This window comes from Mandrillus leucophaeus, unplaced genomic scaffold, assembly GCF_000951045.1.
Source record: "Mandrillus leucophaeus isolate KB7577 unplaced genomic scaffold, Mleu.le_1.0 Scaffold219, whole genome shotgun sequence".
Classification (NCBI taxonomy): domain Eukaryota; kingdom Metazoa; phylum Chordata; class Mammalia; order Primates; family Cercopithecidae; genus Mandrillus; species Mandrillus leucophaeus.
Window position 1 is genome coordinate 1,704,302 of NW_012102243.1, and position 14,320 is coordinate 1,718,621.

Below are 14,320 nucleotides of genomic sequence, written 5' to 3' on the forward strand. Positions count from 1 at the left end.
CTTGGTGAGTGTGGTACTTGGTTGCATAGTACATGGTGAGCATGGTACTTGGTGTGCATGGTGTTTTGTGAGTGTGGTACTTGGTGTGGGTGATACTTGGTGTGCATGGTACTTGGTGAGCATCGCACTTGGTGTGCATGGTATTTGGCGAGTGTGGTACTTGGTGTGCTTACTACTTGCTGTGTTTGGTACTTGGTGTGCATGGCACTTGGTGAGCTTGGTACTTGGTAAGCATGGTACTTGGTTTGCCTGGCACTTGCTATGCCTGGTACTTGGTGAGTGTGGTACCTGGTGTGCAGCCACCTCGGGGAGCAGCCTTGCACCCACTCCATAGGAACGGGCCTCTCTCCCACCAGCCTTGGGCTGGGCTGGATGTGGAGGAAGCCTGCGGTATCTTACAGCAACGATTCTTTCCACTGAGGAGAGAGGCCATTTCTCTTACTGTCTCCGGTCTCCAAAGAAAAGGAGGAAGTAAAACTGAAAAATAACAGACGGATCAGTGCCACTGGCCAGGCCTGAAGATTAAAGATGAACCCCAACCCTAAATCGCTTGTGCTGTCTGTAGATCACAGACAATGCTATGGAGAATGCTTGCCTTGCTTACCCCTACCTAGTCCGTACCCCATGCTTGCTTAACCTATCACGACCCTGTCACGCAGACCCCTTAGAGTTGTAAGCCCTTAAAAGGCCAGGAACTCTTCTTCTGGAGCTCGGTTCTTGAGACGCAAGTCGGCTGACTCTCCCGGCTGAATAAAGCAGCCACTTCCTTCTTTAATCCAGTGTCTGAGGGGTTTTGTCTGTGCTCGTCCTGCTACACCACGATGTCCGGGTGGTGGGGCATCAATTTCTCTGCTCTCTGGTGGATGTGAAGCTCTGTGAGGGTGGAGACCCCTCCTACCGTGGTGGTCTCCAGTTCTAGGCCCAGGGCTCAGAGCATGGTGCGGAGGAGGTGATGTTTGATATGGGGCGAGCGTCCTTGGTCACTTAGTCTCAGGATGATTCCCCGCACCCTGTAGCCAGGAAGCTTCCCAGTGCTTTAGAAAGTGGCTGCAAATTTGCCCAGGCAGAACCAGCCTCTGCTCCACCAGAGCAGGGCTCAAGGGGGAGAAGAGGAGCCTGGACCCAGTGTGGCCTCCCAGGGGATGTGAGCAGCCTCAGGGAGCAAGTGTGGGGAGGGGCTGCACTTCCAGGGAAAGCTGATTGGCCAGAGGCCTCCTGGTCCTTGCTCTCTGCTGCCTCAGAGGGGAGGGAGGTGATGGCCTTCTCCTCTCCCGCACACCCTCTCCCTGTCACTAGTACCCCCGAGTGATAGGAGCTCACTGCAAACTAGCTGGGCCACTCGTGGGCAGAAGACAGGTCAGCCTGATCTGAGCTCTTCCCAGGATTTCTGACGGGACCTGGTAGGGGAGGATTTGGGTCATGGGGCTGTCGAGACATAAAGCCCAGTGTTGCCTGGAGCTGTTTCCCGGCTCCAGGCAAAGTTGACGGTGGGGGGTCAGAGGGAAGCAGAGAGAGGGGTCAGAGTGAGAAATGCCCCTGAGCCCAGGCAGGGGTGGAATCAGCTCAGCCAGTGGGGCCGGAGAGTGCCGGAATCCCCAGGACGGAGGACAGCAATGGTGGTAGTGGTGGGGAGGACCTCGCGGGCCTGGAGTGAGGACCTCGTGAGCCTGGAGTGGAGACCTTGGCTTCCAGGACTCTGCCTGTGTGGGGGAGGAATACACTTTGGTCATCTGCATCTCAGCCTGGGATGCTCTGGGGCCTGCCGGGGCCACTTCCTCACCCCTTGCCCACGCCTGAGGCCCGAAGGAGGGGTGTGGGATCTCTCCAGTGGACTCATGCAGCCCCCACTCATCAGCACCCCGGGTCAGCCCCTGAGCCTGACCGCACCTGCCTCCAGAGTTTTGGCCACATGGACCTATCCAACAGTCCCGGCCAGGTCCCACCCACATCCCGGTCTCCCTGCAGACCAGCCTCCTGGCTGGAGCTGCCTGCATCCACCTCATTGTTTGTGACTCTTCCGATGAAAGTTTTCCACATGCAGCCCCACCTCCTTCCCCTCCTCTTATCGCGCTTCACTGTTTTGCGTTTTTCACACGTTGGTTTCCGGCATACCACACTGGACAAGTCCATAGGCACCACTTTTCCAACAGCCCGTGCTCACTTCATTAGTGTATTTTTGCAATAAATATTTCAAAATGAAGGTATGTACATTTTTTAGACATAATGCTATCACACATTTATCAGGCCACAGTGCAGTGCAAACATACATTTGACATGCACCAGGAAACCAAAACGTGTGTGTGGCTGGATTTGTTGTGATCGCCACCGTGTTGCGGCGGTCTGGAACCGAGCCCACGAGGCCCCGAGGTTTGCCTGTGCCTCCTCATCCTCCCGGCGTCTCTCTGAGCTCCACCTTGCGCTTAGAAGAAATGCAGAGAAAGATGGGCTGACACCCAAAGGAATGAAAAACCACTGAAAACCTTTGCTGTAGCGTCTCAAGAAGTGTCTGAGAGGAATGGTGCCGAATGAAAAACGGATCCTGCCCTTCCCCAAAGCGTCTGCCCACCAAGCGGGGCACTCTCTCCTCAGTCCCCAGCCTCTCCCTGTGGGTCTGGATGTGCTGTCTTTTCCTCGGTGAGAACTCTTTTTTTTGGGGGACAGAGTTTCGCTCTTGTTGCCCAGGCTGGAGTGCAATGGCACGATCTTGGCTCACTGCAACCTCCACCTCCTGGGTTCAAGTGATTCTCCTGCCTCAGTCTCTCAAGTAGCTGGGATTACAGGCATACGCCACCATGCCTGGCTAATTTTGTATTTTTAGTAGAGATGGGGTTTCTCCATGTGGGTCAGGCTGGTCTTGAACTCCCGACCTCAGGTGATCCATCCACCCCGGACCCCCAAAGTGTTGGGATTACAGGTGTGAGCCACCGCGCCCAGCCAAGAGAACCCTTTCTAATGCTCACGTGGTGGGTCAATCACGCCTTCCACAGATCAGTCCCCGTCGTGATTCTCAGAACCTGTGAATGTGACCTTACTTGGAAAAAGGGTTTTGTAGCGTGATTAAAAGTCTTGGGATGGTGAGATCATCCTGGATTATCCTGGCAGGCCCTAAATGTCACCACATGCATCCTAATTAGAGAGAGGCGGGTGGAGACTTGACACACTCAGGGGAGGAGGCGGTGTGAAGATGGTGGGGAGAGCAGAGTGATGTGGCCGAAAGCCAACCACTGCCGGCAGCCCCTGCCACGGGAGGAGGAAAGAAAGCCTCCTGAGGAGGCACAGCCCTGCTGACATCTTGATTTCAGCCCCGTGAAACTGGTTTTGGACTTCTGGCCTCCAGAACTGCGAGAGAATACATTTCTGTTGTCTTAAGTTGTAAAATTGACGGCAGCTTGTTACAGCAGCCGTGGGAAACTGAGATGCCCTCCAACCTAGTTTTGCTGGACTTCTCTGCGTATTTTGGATACAAGCCCTTTATGAGAGGTGTGTTTTGAAAATATTTTCTCCCAGTCTGTGGTTTGTCTTTTCATTTACTTAACAGCATCTTTTATAGAGCAGAGGTTTGAAATTTTAATGAAATCAAACCTCAGTTTGGGGTTGTATCTGAAAACCAAACCCAAGGTCACATACATTTTCTCTATGGCATATTCTGGAACTGTTCATTTTGCATTCTACATTTTGGTCTCTAATCTACTTTGAGTAAATTTTGTGAAGTGTAGAGGATCTATGTCTAGACTGATTTTTTTTCCCCATGGGATATGCAGTTGTTCCAGCAGTGTTTGTTGAAAGATCGTCTCTGCGCTATTGTATTTGCCAGTGTGCTTTTGTCAAAGATCAGTTGATATTTATGTGGGTCGATTTCTGCGCTCTCTATTTTACAACGTTGACTTATTTGCTTGTTCTTTAGCCAATACTACACTGTCTTCATTACTCTCACTTTATAATAAGACTTGGAGTTGGGTGGTGTCAGTCCTCTGACTCTGTATAGGCTATTTTGTGTCTTTGCCTTTCTGAATACACTTTAAAATCAGTTTGTCAGTATCCACGAAATAACTCAATGGGATTTTGAAGGGGAGTGCATTGAATCTATAGATAAAGTTGGGGAGAACTGGCATCTTGACAATATCGAGTCTTCCTATCCATGAATATGGAGGATCTCTCTATTTATTTAGCTCTTTGATTTCTTTCATTAGAGTTTTGTTGTTTTCTTCATATAGGTCTTATACATATTTTGCTGGATTTATACCTAAGTATTTCATTTTCTTGGAGGTTATGTAAATGGTGGTGTGTTTTAAATCTCAAATTCCAATTGTCCAATGACTGCTATAGAGTAAAGAAATGGACTTTTGTATATTAGCTTTGTATCCTGTAGTCTTGCTATAATCACTTATTAATTCTAGGATTTTTGGGGGTGATTCTTTGAGATTTCCTACATAGAAAATCATGTCATCTGTGAACAGTTTTGTTTCTTCTTTCTGAATCTATACACATGTTATTTCCTCTTCTTGTCTTACTGCACTAGCGATGACTTCCTGTATGGCGTTGAATAGGAGTGGCCAGAGGGGACATCCTTGCCTTCTTTCTGGTCTTAGAAGAAAAACATCTAGTTTCTCACCACCTAATGTTAACTGTAGATTCTTTGTAGATGTTCCTTATCTATTTGGGGAAGCTCCATTATGTAAAAAGTTTACTAAGTTACTACGGCCGGGCACGGTGGCTCATGCCTGTAATCCCAGCACTTTGGGAGGCGGAGGTGGGCGGATCCCCTGATGTCAGGAGTTCAAAACCAGCCTGGCCAACATGGTGAAACCCCATCTCTACCAAAAATACAAAAATTGGCCAGGTGTGATGGCAGGTACCTGTAATCTCAACTACTCGGGAGGCTGAGGCACGAGAATTGCTTGAACCCAGGAACCAGAGGTTGCGGTGAGCCAAGATCGCATCACTGCACTCCAGCCTCGGCGACAGAGTGAGACTCTGTCTCAAAAAAAAAAAAAAAAAAAAAAAGACAGTTTACTAAGTTACTATAAGAAGTTCTTTTCTTAAAAAATCTATTTAGAAAGTTATTTTCCAGAATTAACAGTGGAAACATGTTTCAGGGAGACTCTCTCTCCATGGGCTGCCTGTAGATTCCCCTTTCCTCTTTATTCCAGGATAGACCCCTCCTCCCTCCAGGCAGACCCGCCAGCTCCCACCCCCCGGGCCCCTCTTGTGTGTCTCCCGCAGTACCTAGGCCTCTGTCCTCCCCTTACCCGCTGGTCTCTTCACTGTCAGAGCCTCCCATGCTCCAGTCCCCTCAGCCACTCCAGCCTTTCTTTCAGTCTGGAAAATTGTCAGACCACTGAAGTGGCACCTTTGGATTTAATCAGCCTTTTTTAAAGGAAAAGTTGTTTTCCTAAAGCAGATTTGAAGAACGAAGTTTTACATGCTGGGTGCTGTAATCCCTGCTGAGGCTTCCTTCAATACCTTATTAGCACCTTCGAGGGGCAGTTAGTATGTTTGGCCAGGATTCAGGATCACCGACCCCCCTCCCAGGGAGTCCTGTGCCTACCTGGGGGGGTCTCAGGAGACAAAGGAAGGTGGGACCTAGGCAGAGTCCCAGTGACACTCCTGGTGGGGGTGCAGCGACCTGGTGGGACATGGCCACCTATTATCTATCCCTTCTTACAGATGAGCAAACTGAGGCATAGCAGGAGGAAGTAACTTCCCAAAGTCACACGGCTAATTTGTGGCAAGCAAGGCCTGGAGTCTGAAACCTGAGTCTGAGCAGGAGAAGGTGCTTCTCTATCTTCCCCTCCGATCCTGGCCTCCAGGCGAGGGTGGGCGGACCAGCTGGGTGGGGAATGGGATGGGGCCTGCAGTGACCACTGGCAGGGAATTGGTTAGTGGTCCCCTCCCTCTCTAGGCCTCAAGAGACAAGAAGGCTGTCTTGAAAGAAAGGAAGAGCTAAGAAGAGAGAAGTGGGCAGTGGGGCCTATGGAGGGGAGGCAGGGACTGTGGGGTCCCTGTGGAGGGGGGGCAGGAACTGTGGGGTCTCCTCCAGCCACCAGAAGGAGAGCCTGAGCTCGACCCCTGACCCTGCGTCCAGGATGCCAGCCTCCCTGCAAGGGAGGGGAGGGAGAAGCCTGGGTCCAGGTGGAAGCCCCCTCAGGCCCTGTGCAGCTCCTGGGGACTGTGCCCTAATGCCTGGGCATGTCCACCCTCCCACACCCGGACGATTGGGGCTGGGGCTGGGGCTGGGGCTCCAAGGGTCCTGCTGATGGCCTGGAACAGGGCCACCCACAGCCACCCAATGGGAGACAAAGCCCTGCCTCTGTCATGGGCCTGGGCCTGCCCCCAAACACACAAGCTGTGCAGAAACAGAGGGCAGCATCCCCCTTGAGGCAGAAGCAGCTGAAGGTGTTGGGGGGCAGTGGCCTGTGGGTCACTTTTCCTTAAGATCCAGTTGGAGGGGAGGACCCAGGCCCCTCAGCGCCACTGCCATATCCTCTGGGGAGGGGCAGGCGGGGCCAAAACACTCTTTGGCAGGTTGTGTAGACAAGGCCTACATAATTTAGACTTGGGACCCATTCCGAATGCAAACACCGTCCCTGACCAGGAGATCCTGGCACCTGCCTCTTCCAAGGGGAAGTTCCCATGGAAACAAACTCCCGCCCCCACCCGCCCCAGCTGAAACCCCTCCACCCTTAGACTCCATTCTGGAGGGCTGGAGCTTTGAGAAGCACCTTCACAGTCGCCCAGCCGGTGCTTCCCTGGCTGGGGAGGGAGGGCAGGGCTCAGAGCTTGGCCGGCAGCCCCTGGGGAGGTGCATTCTCGCTTCCTGGCTCCTTCCTGGGATGCTCCTGGCAGGAGGAGGCAGATGCACCAGATCGGAGGAGGGTCTCCGAGAGCAAACGCAAGCAACAGCGATGACAGGGACTTGCCGCGGGGTGGCGCTCTGGTACCTCGTTTGAAAGGACTGGGAGCCGGATCTTTAAAGGCAGCTTCACTTTTCGCTGGACTTGCGCTAAGGTGTCTGCAAAACACGCAGGAGGACATCTGAAGTGAGACACAGCATTGTTGAAATTTATCACAACTTTCAGGTTCTGTTTCCCAAGACTACTCTCCCCTCCTCCTCGAGCTCCTCCTCATTCTCCTCCACCTTTTTCATCTGTCATCACCTTTTAACTTTCATTGTTTTAGAGAGGAGGAGGATACTGAGGCATTTTCCTGTCACTCTCTGAAAGAAAGAGAAAAAACAAACAAACAAAAAGCCCATTTCATTCACCTTATAAGAAACAGGTAGAAAAAAAAAAGCTCATTTCTCCTGAGTCTGGACACAAAATCTTCCTCCTGGGTTGGCCACTGGGGAACAAAGTTCTGGTCTCTGAGAAATGCTATTAAAATATTCCATGACTATTTCATTTTAAATATTAATCTGATTTCCACTCGAGTTCTGAGGAAGAAAGTGTGGGAGATTCTGTTGCGACTCAGTCTTCAAAAAGGTTTTGTGATGTTGGGTTTAGAGCTTTGCTTATTGACGTCACCAAATCGGGCCAGTAACATTAAGAGAAAAGAAGTAGGTTTGCCAAATCATGGGTGCAATTGCAGGTGTGCTGCTGGTTACAGGGACACCTCCACCCTTTCCACGGGTCCCTCAACTTTGCATTTCTGGAGCAGGGCTGGGCATGCGTAGCATTGCCGAGCGTCCCAGGAAGCAGCCAGGTGAGTGAGCACCTCCTCGGGGGCTGCCCCCCAAACCCTGACCCCCCCCACCCCCAGCCAGGGAAGCACTGGCTGGGTGAGTGTGGAGACGCCTCTCAAAGCTCCAGCCCCCTAGAATGGAGTCTAAGGGTGGAGGGGTCTCAGGTGAGGGGTAGGAGTCTGTTTCCGTGGAATCTTCCCCTTGGAAGAGCAGGTGTCAGGATGCAGGAATGAGGGCTTCCCAGAGCGGCCACACGGGCCGGTTTCCTGGAAGAAGTTGCATGGGGTCCTGTTCCAGCACCCTGAGGGAAACAAAGCCATTTTCTAGCACAGAGGAAAGAGATACTGAGGAAGCCAGACAAGAGCGGCCACGATGAGGCATTTTCCTTCTGGGGTGGGTGTGGTTGAACCACTCTGCTCTCTCCTGGCGGAATTGGTCAGAGCCTCTGAGGTCTCCCTGCATGGCACTGGGCCTGGCCTGAGCACCTGTCCTTCCTGGCCTCCCAGGAATTCCCACCGAGCTCTGGGGTAGACCAGATACACGTTTATTGAATTAAAGAATTCATGTTGGCCAGGCACGGTGGCTCTTGCCTATAATCCCAGCACTTTGGGAGACCAAGGCTGGTGGATGGCCTGAGCTCAGGAGCCGGTGACCAGCCAGGGCAACACGGTGAAACCCCGTCTCTACTAAAATACAAAAAATTAGCCGGGCATGGCAGCATGTGCCTGTAGTCCCAGCTACTCTGGAGGCTGAGGCAGGAGAATCGCTTGAACCCAGGAGGCGGAGATTGCAGTGAGCTGAGATTGCACCACTGCACTCCAGCCTGGGAGACAGAGTAAGACTCTGTCTCAAGAAAAAAAAAAAAAAAAGTAGAATTAATGTCTACTCTGAATCCCAGATCTCCAGGAAGCTCTGCCTGTAGAAACAGGCCTCCTTGTTTATGGGGGTCCCCTACTGAGGAGAATCGCAGCCTGAGGCATCCTCTGACTTTGAAGGGGTCCCTGCAGGGAATGATTGCAGGGTGCAGCTGCGGACATGCCAGACTGTGGAGGGGAAGTGGCCAGGTGCTGTCCAGAACTAGCTCCAGTGCCTAGGGCCTCTGCTCAGTGCTGCTACGACCCAGGAATGGGGGCGTCCCCAGACCACCTAGGAGCAGAGTCCACCCCTTCCAAAGCCAGCGTCCAGGTTGCTGCGTTGCCTGCGTTCCCCCAACGCCCGTCATGCCTGGTACCACTGTTCACTCAGGAAACAGCTCCCTAGCAGGGGCGGAACCTGGAGCTGGGCCCCTAGCCACCGCCACCGGGGGTTGTTCTGAGAGGGAGCGGCCAAGCCTGGGCCGCCCGGGTCCTGCCTGCTCCGAGTGCAGTGTGAGGACGAGCCGGGGCCTCTCCCCTGTGTGGTTAGTGAGAGTGGACGTGCAGCGCCGGGGGGTCAGCAGCAGGCTCTTTGCTTTCATGGGATCACGGACCAGGGCTGCCTCCCTGAGTTCCCTGGGAGGGCGTGACAGCCTGGGAACTTCTGGAGGATGGGATCCAGTTAGAGATCCTTTCCTCGCGAGGCTCAGATTCGGGCAAGTCCTCTGTTGGATTAGGAGGGCCCTGACTTAGATCCCAGGCAGGGTGGGACCCGGGGACATCACAGGGTGCTTGAGGGAAGGGAGAGCCCGGGGTCTGGCTGAGTAGGAGGTGGGTTCAGCAGGTGTGGTGACGCCTGGGCCCTGTGAGGCCTCCCTGATGCATGGGGTGTTTGGGGCGGTGGTTGTGGCCATAGCATGAAGCCCAGAGTCCAGGGGTGGGTGCCGCTGAGGACCTGCGGGGACCCCTGTCCTTGGGGGGGACTTGTCCACAGCAGTGGCACCTGGTGGCAGCAAGAGCAACCGTGGTGGATTCAGAAACCCACCCGGGCTCCTGGCATTTTGAGGGTGGGGTGGAGGCGGCGAGAGGGACTTCCTGGGAAGACATTACCCGGGAAACAAAAGGGAAGGGACCAGAATTACATCCCAAGACACAGCACGCAGCCCTGTGTCTCCTGGAGGGCCAGGGTGGGCCTCCACCTCTCTGAGGGTGCACACCATGGGGGTACTTGTTCGCAGAGGACCCCCTATGTAAGCCTCAGGTGAGTTGAGTTGGGGTCCGACCAAGGCTCCCACTGATTGCCATTGTCTCTGCCTTCAGGGACCACAGAGACCCCCGGGCCTGCTCAGGGTTTGCCGTGGACTCCGGCTGCTGGGAATGGGGCCTCTGAACTGCGTCCCTGGCTGGGACTAAAGGCTCCTGCGTTGACGTCAGGGGTTAATACCCTGCTGTTAATTCCAGAGCTGGGAAGACTCCATGTTCTCCTCTCCGTCTTGTCCGGTAGCTCCCCGTCATGGTGAGACCCCACTGGTCCGAGACAGCAGGGATTTCTGATTCTCCTGGTTATAGATCGATGAACTCAGTTCCGACCTACAGTCCCCAGGAGGACTTTCCAGAACCCTCTGTCCCTTGGAACACCCACAGCTGCTCAGAAAACCTTTGTAGGACTCAAGGGCAGGCCCTGCATGGACCCTGGGCCCAGCCTCCCGATTCCCTCTTGGTTGGGCTCAGCCTGTGAGGGTGTCTGAAATCTGCAGCTGAGAACAGTGAGCGCCCCATGCTGTAGACACTCGAGACCCCTCGGTGCTGTGTAACCTCACAGAGTTCCTGCCACAAAGACGATTCCGAGGAGCACAGAGTGTGACTCATTACACTTCACTGCGTCTCTCAGTCACCTGATATTCTAAGTACACAGATTTTCAAACAGGGTTCCAGGAACTTCTATCACTAGCACTGAAGATTCATTTTCCTTTATCTGGGAGCTCATTTTGTGTTCACTATTTTAATACTTGTCATTTCAAACTAATATATCAGAGTCAAGCAGAGAATAATTTACTTGGAAAAACGAGACTCCATAAATAATATAAATAACAGTAAAAGAGTAATTTGGGTGCATTTGCAGGATATTTGAGGACTTGAATGCTGGCCTAGAATGGTACGTGTTGTTTATTGTCACTAGTTTGCCATGAAGGACGTGCGATTCCACGAGTTGGAGGCAGGGATGCTCTGGGCCCCGGGCCACACCCTGTGACTTGCGGGCAGTGAGCTTCACGGGAAGGCGTGTGAGTAAGCGTGCTCTCGCGTTGGAAGTCTCCTTGCCTCATCCCTAATCATGCGATCTAGGCTGATAAGAAGCTAATGCCGGGAAAAGAAAATGTGTGTCTTTCGCCAACTCTCCATCTGCTGGGCGGAGCTCCCGTCTGTAATCCAGCCTCAGGCCAGATTGCCGATCACTTCCCTCAACGCCGAGTCACAGAAGCACACAATGTATACACCATGTATCTGCATAAAAACGATGCATCTTCCCGGAGCACTGATCTTACTCCATGACGACTCACGGAAACATTGTTTTCTATATTAAAATGAGTAAGTATATTATACATAGTGAAATATCGGGGTTACAAAAGAGTTAATCAAATTTGTAGGACATTTTCTTTGTGTGGCTGGTGGGTCCAGGCCACATTCCAGATCCCTGGTGTAGCAAGCTCACTCGCCCCGAATCTGGGGAAAGCCCTGGCAGCCCTGGGGCAGGTGTCATCCTGCCCAACTTGGCCGTCAGGCCCCGTAGTTACTCCGTGGGTGATCTTGGATGAGTTGCTCTGATTGGAGAGCCTCAGTTTCCAGGCTCTGTCCCCTGGTGTGATCCCAGTAGGCGAGCGTGAGGGGACCTGGTCCTGGGCAGGCTTGTCACTGCCCGGCCCCTCCCTCCCCCCAGGCTGGTGGGTGACGTCAGCTTCAGTCACTCAGACCTTTTGATCTAAACCAACTTCTGCTGTTTATTCAAGACATGACCATCCGAGGGTTTTGAAGCTTTTGCCTGGGAATTGATTTGGATTTTAGTCTTTGGGCTCATTTTTACCTTTTAAAGATGACAGCATGTGACACTTCGGGGGAAGAAAGGTGATATTGTTGGTAAGTTGAACTGAGGAAAGTATTTGGCAAGACAGGTCCTGGGGACCCAAGGACCCCCACAGAGCTCCTCTGAACTCGCCTCTGCTGGACGTGTGCTGACTCAAGGGGAAGGCGGTGCTTTGAAAACGCTGCTTCTCAGATGAGTGGAAACCACGGACAGGCGTGTGGGAAGGCCCCGCAGCCCGGCCCCGCCAAAGGCACTTTGTTGCCTGCCCCCCCTTCCTGTGTCCTCCCCACCCCTCCGCCGAAGGATTGGTGGGCGATGGCCTCATATGTTTATCATCACAAATTAAATACACTTATTTTAGACATTGTTAACATGTTCATCAGCTCTCATTTTTAAAATATTTGTTAAAATAGCAGCAGTTCAATTTTACCCCTTAAATGGGGTGAAAGTCAGTCTTGTTTTATTTAGTTGGCTCAACATAATTGCAAATAAGGTCTTAAATACAGCTTATTAACACTTTTACTAGGATGCAAAAATCCCAACATTTCAACAGAGATAACATTCTGGCATAAAAATAGGAGCAATTATGAAGGCTTTAGGAGGTGAAAAGTCAACTCTGCCTTACACAGATGATGCTGGAGATTTTATTAGTAGATGTGGATTTATGTCGTCGGAGATTACTCACCAACAATGTCATTCTTCCCAGCCCAGCTGAAGCTGCCCTCCATTTTCCTGGGAGACCAGCACCAGTGCGGCTTCATTTGTGACTTCCCAACTGCGGAGTATTTGGGGAGCGTCCACCCCGCACCTGGGCAGGAAGGCGGAGTCCTCTCAAGTGTCTCCTCTTGCTGCTGGAATTGTGGAATCCTTGAAGTAGACTCGAAACAACCAATCCTCCAGGTCTGGGACCTTCATTCCCAGGCTGGGAGAATGGGGCCCTGAGGTCACAATCTGAGTTTTACCCCCAGGAGAGTTCTGTGACCAGAACTTCCCACCAAGATGAAAGGTTAGAATCCGAGTTTTGCCCCCAGGAGAGCTCTGTGATAGAACCTTCTAGAACTTCCCACCAAGATGAAAGGTCAGAATCTGAGTTTTACTCCCCAGGAGAGCTCTGTGAATAGAACCTTCTAGAACTTCCCACCAAGATGAAGTGTTCTAGGTCTCTGCTGCCCAGTGCAGCAGCCTCCAGACACACAGAGCTGCTGAGCACTGGCAATGTGGCTGGTGTGGCTGAAGAACTGATTTTCAGATTTCATTTCATTATAATTAATTTGAATTTAGGCCAGGCATGGTGGCTCATGCCTATAATTCCAGCACTTTGGGAGACTGAGGCAGGTAGATTACCTGAGGTCATGAGTTTGAGACCAGCCTGGCCAACGTGGTGAAACTCTGTCTCTACTGAAAACACAAAAAATTAGCCAGGTATGGTGGTGGGCACCTGTAATCTCAGCTACTTGGGAGGGTAAGGCAGGAGAATTGCTAGAACCCGGGAAATGGAGGTTGCAGTGAGCCGAGATCGTGCCATTACACTCCAACCTGGGCAACAAGAGGAAAACTTCATCTCAAAAGAAAAAAAAAAATTAAATGCAATAGCCCTGTGTGCTTGGGAAAGCGTGGCTCTGGCAGAAGGCTTAGAGCTCATCTCTCTCTCTCTTTGTAGGGATGGGGCCTCACTATGGTGCCAGGCTGGTCTTGAATTCCTGGCCTCAAGCAGTCCTCCCACCTTGGCCTCTCAGAGTGCTGGGATTACAGGCATGAGCCACTGTGCCCGGCCGTCTCTCTCCCTGCAGCCGACCTACCCTTCTCTTTGCAGCGGTGGTCCAGGTTGCCGTGGTGCATGCTGGGAAAACCCCAGAATCCAGGGAGGGGAGATCCAGCCACCCCTGTGCATGCTGGGAGCATTGGGCTGCCTTGAAGGGCGGCGGGAGGCAGGTGGCTAGGGACGACAACCGCCCCCGCGTTGGCAAGACCACCTTTCCTCAACCCCTTCCTTTGATTCTTCTTCACGTGAATCAGTTTCCCCTCATCTCCATTTAAGTAGATTTAGGATGAAATTTACTACGACTCTTATTGTGAACCACTGGTGAATCATGACCCCGTTTGCCCTCAGCTTTTCAACAAACCTCCAGCAATCTCTTCCCAAGGCCTGGGCAGCAGCAGTGGCAGCTCTCCCTCAGCAAGGACAACTCCTCCACGGGGAGGAAAACCCACCTGCCAGGTTTTAAGACTCAAAGGCTGCTCCAAAGTCCTTTCGCTTGTATCAGTCTATTTTTTGTAATAAAGTCCTCAGTTGAAGAGCCCACATAGGTTTCCCATGGGTAAAGAACCCCATTCATATGGTCAAATAGAGTTTTCCTTTTTTTTTTTTTTGAGGCAGAGTCTTGCTCTGTCTCCCAGGCTGGAGTGCAGTGGCATGATCTCAGCTCACTGCATCCTCCGCCTCCCAGGATCAGGCAATTCTCCTGGCTCGGCCTCCTGAGCAGCTGGGATTACAGGTGCTCACCATCACACCCAGCTAATTTTTGTGTTTTTAGTAGAGATGGGTTTTTGCCATGTTGGCCAGGCCGGTCTCGAACTGCTGACCTCAAGTGATCCACCTGCCTTGGCCTCCCAATGTGCTGGGATTGCAGGGGTAAGCCACCACGCCTGGCCAAGTAGAGACTTTTCTAGAACAGGACCACAAACCACTCTGCTCTCCCTGGACCC